A 5,202-nucleotide genomic window follows, 5' to 3' on the forward strand; every position below is an offset into this window, starting at 1 on the left:
AAGAGTATTAGGCTTTATTCTGACAGGTTAAGTTATTTGCACATCAGTTTAATCTTTTGGGTATTTTTTTAAACCTGTTTTTAGGCATAGAGAAGTGCTTATTCTAAGTTAGCTAAGTGCCACTATCAAGGTGTGTACCTTATGGGATCTTTACAGCAAGTTATCTCCAAGCTTCTGACAGAATCAAATGATTCCCAGTCCTGTATCAGTTCTTTCCCTAACAGTTGTCCTTTGCCCAGGCTCACAGATTGTCATCCTGCTCAAAGACTCAATGACACTCCTGTGCACCTTTCTGGAGCTACTTTGCACATAATTCATTCATCCCCCTTACTCTGTCTCAAAAATCCCAGCACCATGGGCCTCCTGAACTTTTTTTTTTTTTTTGAGTTGGAGTCTCACTCTGTCGCCCAGACTGAAGTGCTGTGGCCGCTCCCGGCCACCGCAGCCTCGACCTGCTGGGCTCCGGCGATCCTTCCACTTCAACCTTCCAAGTAGCCAGAATTATAGGCATGCGCTACCATGCCCGGCTGATTCTTTGATTTATTGTAGAGATGAGGTCTCGCTGCCCAGGTGGGTCTCGAACCCGCGGGCTCAGACAATCCACTCACCTCAGCCTCCCAAAGGCGCGGGATTACAGGCTGACCCACCGAGCCCAGCTTGGACTTGACTCTTTTGTTTCCTTCTCTCAGCTGGCATGGTCTTGGGCTGCCTAGTACCCAGTGTCTGATGATTGTTATTGCATATACTTTATCCAGTTTTTCAGTTGTGCTTGACAGGTAGACAATTGCAGATGCTGTTACCACACATGACAAGAGTGTGTCTGAGTTTCCATAATCCTTCCCTCCTTTTCCTGAGAGGGGTAACCTTTTGCCATTGTTCCTACTTCATAATACCTTACTAGTGGGTTGTGCCTTTTAAGTTCTCCAGTACAGCTGGAAAATTGTATCAACAACTATTTACACTGCACTCTCTCTATGAAGACAATGTGTGTTTTCCATCTCCTATTGGGACCAATCACTTTCCTTCAATATAAAAGGGTAAGAGAGATGGAAGGAGAGGACAGGAGAGAGCATGCTTCTTCTAAGAGGGCTGGTGGCGTGGTAACCATTGACATGGGCATTCTGCCTCCTCCTGCTTCAAACAAAGGGTCCCCAGCACTAGAGCAGAGGCCAGGGAGAGAATTCTCAGGGAAACCCACAAGGTGTTCCTTGGAGTTGGGAGGACCCAGGCTCAGGGGTCCTACTTTCCATAGAAGAGCCCTGTGGGCAGACCATGGGTGGTTCTGTAGAAAGGCCAGTGGTGAGAGGGCTGTCCGGGTATGCTTCCCAGGAACTGGCAGGCCCACAATGCTAAGTGCTTTCTCTGGGCAGAACCAGTGGCCAGGCTGAGTCATCTAAAGGGTTATATGCATGAAAGCACTCTCCAGGACCAGATGATTCCAACTGACAGGAGTGGTTGGGCCTCCAAGAGCAGGGACTGAGGGGTGTCTTGTGTCAATGGGAAAGTGGGGGTTCTCCATGGGGAGAGGAGGAGGTGTCCAATAACTCATAAAAGTGTCCACAAGAGAAGGCCTAGCCCTGGCACCAGCCCAATTAAAAGACAACCATTCCAGATTCTACACATCATCCAAGCTGAGAGCTGCTCGCCCCTGTAGTTCCCCATTGCCCCTCTCCCTTCCCCAAGAAGCAGGAGAGCCAGTGGGGAGGAGGCAGACAGAAGAGGAAAAAACCCCTCCTTCCTCCACTGTAGGTTTCTGAGGTTGTTGGCGGGGAGAGGGAAATTTAACTTGAATAAGAACTTTAACGACATCTTTAGATTAGCCTGACTATTTGGTACATGAGAACGAGACTGTTCTCAGTACTGCAAGGAATCAGAGACCTCTGGAGCCTAATGAGGCCCCAGGAGAGGGGCCCAATGGAGCTGGCAGGAAGGTGATGACATGGGAGATGGGAGATGAGCTCACTACTTCAGCCCAAGCCGGGTCCTTTGGCAAACTAGTTACAAATATTAAACCCATCAAAATAGTTTATAGGAAGAGAGCTGGGACCCCAGAATCTCCTGGATAAGCAAGTAGTTGCTCCAGCCTTTCCCGAGTCCAGACAGGGATTTACTTGCAGGCTGGGGCAGCACTCAGCTCCAGATCTGCCCCCGAAACAAGAATGCTCACAGGGCAGACCTGAAACATGGGCCCCGCTCCCACAGACACTGGAAGACTGGAGTCCCTGCCCAGCCACATGAGACCCACACACCGTTGTACACGCATGGACATACCACCTATGTCCACTGGAAAGAGAAGTAATCAGGCTTCAGAAAGCAGCCCTCAGCTCACGGTGTGAGGCTGCAGCACATGTCACAGAGGGAAAGCAGAACCTTGTCTAGAAAGAATGCCTTCCCAAGTCACCTGGAGGGAAAGACCAGTTGTTTTATTTTATTTTATTTTCCAGACTGTCACAGATCTATTTTTGTAAAATACAATAAAATGAATTTTTTTAATTGAATAGAAGCAAAGCATACAAAGTGCAAGCTCGACATTTGTATTATTAGATTGGACAGACGTAAAATTACTCCATCAAATTGCAATTTCTGCACTTATTTCTTCATGGACCAGTGACAGCCAGTCCATGGCCACGCCATACGCAGTTCTAGCCCGCCAGGTGCTGTCATAGCCACCAGCCCTGTTCAGCCAGCTGGTCGTTAAAATCTGCAGTCATTTGTTCGGCTCAGGCCATGCTCTCTGCATCCCCCTGCTGATCTTCCCAGCTTCCTCAAAGCACCTTCTAATAAGGCCAGTCTCCCGAGCATTGTCCTTCAGTGGTTCCCCAGTGTCTGTTCCATGGCCTAATCTCTGCTCCCACTTTCCTGCTTTTTCCTCTGCCTGGAATGCCCTCTTTCCGGCCTGGCACATTCTCTGAGACTCCACTTCAATGCTTTGTCCTGTGTCCAGGACAGCCTACTGTACGTTGTGACTATGAAGCTTCCCAGGGGAGTACACCACACTCCTCCTACCGTCCATCTCCCCCCTCCCACCCAACACTGTGGTTCTTGCAACTGTGTCTGCCTTCCTGATGGGACTGTAAGCTACCTGGGCCAGCATTCACCCCTGCTTCAGTTCTGTATCCCTCATAATGGCTGGCATAAGGGCTACTCACTACAGCTGACTTTTAACAGTGAATCAAACAACAGTGCCTTCTCCATCAGTCTGCTGGGCAGAGATAAAGAGCTGTTTGTCTGCTCTTCCTACCCCAAGTGCCAGGAGGGTCCAGGCCCTGATGGACCTCAGCCAGGAATTTCCATCCTCACTCAGGAAAAGGGTCAGTTGCTAAGTGGACACTTTTGACAGGCTCTCTGCCCTGCTAAGCTCCTCAGAAAATGAGGACACCAGCTGTCCCCCGTCTCAGTCAAGCGGGATGCTTCCTTTCATGTCTCTCAGGCCTCACTCCCTAGCGGGTGTCTGATCCCAGCGCCAGTTGTCCCAAGATGGGGAAATGGACCCAACAGATGGAAGATAGGTTGGTGCTGTGTCAAGGAAAACCACTTCTGTTTGGCCCCGGTGTGCGTGGCAGGCACAAGGCTTGCTTCCCGGGTGATGAGCTGGGGAAGGAATGCATTGCTGGCTGAAAAACAATCGTGGTTGGTTTTGTTCCTGCATCTGAGATGGCCCTGGGACTGGTGGCAGTGTGCAGGCACCATGTGCTGCATTTCAGACCAGCAGGAGCCAGACCCACATCCCTCCTGCCCCACAGAGCCGCAGCCCTTTCTGCAGTCAGAGCACTGCCCTGCCAGAGATCAGATGTGGCAGCCCCCAAGTCAAAGGCAGTCTGAACCAGGTGACTGAGACACATGAGGAGGAGGGGTAGTCTCTTACCTGGCCTGGCTTGGCTGCTTGACCTTCCACCACAGAGACAGTTTCCCTGTGTGCAGCCAAACCTGTGAGAGGCTTCTCAAGCTGGACCCCTGCTACGTCACCCCTCAGAATAGGAATCCCTGTGCCAAGGACTGTGTCTTTGGCTATGAAGATGAGCCAAGAAAGAAAGACCAGGAAGAACTAAAGAAAACAGATGGTAAGGTTGAGGATGAGGGGACAGAAGGGGACAAAGAGGGAGATATGAAGGAAGGGAATTTTAAAAAAGAGAATGGAAAAGAGAAAAGATAGAAAGAGAGTGAGTCGGAGGAAAAGGAAAAAATGAGGACTTTTTAATGGGGAAAAATAAATGGCAAATAAGAAACAGTATTAGCAATAATCATTTTTTGAGAACCTCATTGATTGATAGGAAATGTTTCTTAAATACATTTCCCTTCCACAGGGCTTGGTGGAAGGTGACCTTGGTCCAAACTCCCTCTTCTCACGTTGGCCAGGAGCAGGACCTCAGGTGAAAGTCACATACTCCCTTCCTCTGCCTTCTAGGCCCAGAGTCCCGAGACATCCAGGGAAGTGAGTTTGGGTTCCACTCCAGCCAGCAGAGAGGCTGTGAAGAGATGTCATTTCCCAGAGGAAGTCTGCTGAGCTGGCTAGAAAAGAGTGTGTGTGTGTGTGTGTGTGTGTGTGTGTGTGTGTGTGTGTGTGTGTGTGTGGCTTGCCTGCCAGAGTTGGAAAATCAGAGGTCTGTGTGTGTGTGTGTGTGTGTGTGTGTGTGTGTGTGTGTGTGTGTGTGTGTATGTGTATGTGTGTGGGCTTATGTGTATAGACTTGTATATATATGTACTGTCTTATGCTGCATAAAACAATTTTGGTCAACAAAGAATTGTGTACATGATTGTGGTCCTGTAAGATTGCAATACTGTATTTTCACTGTACCCTTTCTATGTTTAGATATGCTTATATACACAAATATCACCATGTTACAATTACCCCCAGTATGCAGTACAGTAATTTGCTGTACATGTTTGTATCCTAGGACTAATAAGCCAAACCATAGAGCCTAGCTGTGTGGTATGGTGTACCATTTAGGTTTGTGTAAGTACACTCTATAATGTTTGCACAACAATGAAATCACCTAATGACTCATTTCTCAGACTGTATCCCTGTCATTAAGTGATACATAACTATATATCATCTTATTAATATTTGTAGAAAATGAATGTTGATAGATCCAAAAATATGGAACCACATATACCACAAGTAGTAATACATTATTTTATAGACAGGTAATCAAGCAAGTTTTAGCTTATTGGTTGGATGAATTACTTTTTTTTTTTTTTTTT

Source organism: Carlito syrichta, unplaced genomic scaffold (genome assembly GCF_000164805.1).
Source record: "Carlito syrichta isolate Samal-C Ts95f unplaced genomic scaffold, Tarsius_syrichta-2.0.1 Scaffold301971, whole genome shotgun sequence".
NCBI classification, from domain to species: domain Eukaryota; kingdom Metazoa; phylum Chordata; class Mammalia; order Primates; family Tarsiidae; genus Carlito; species Carlito syrichta.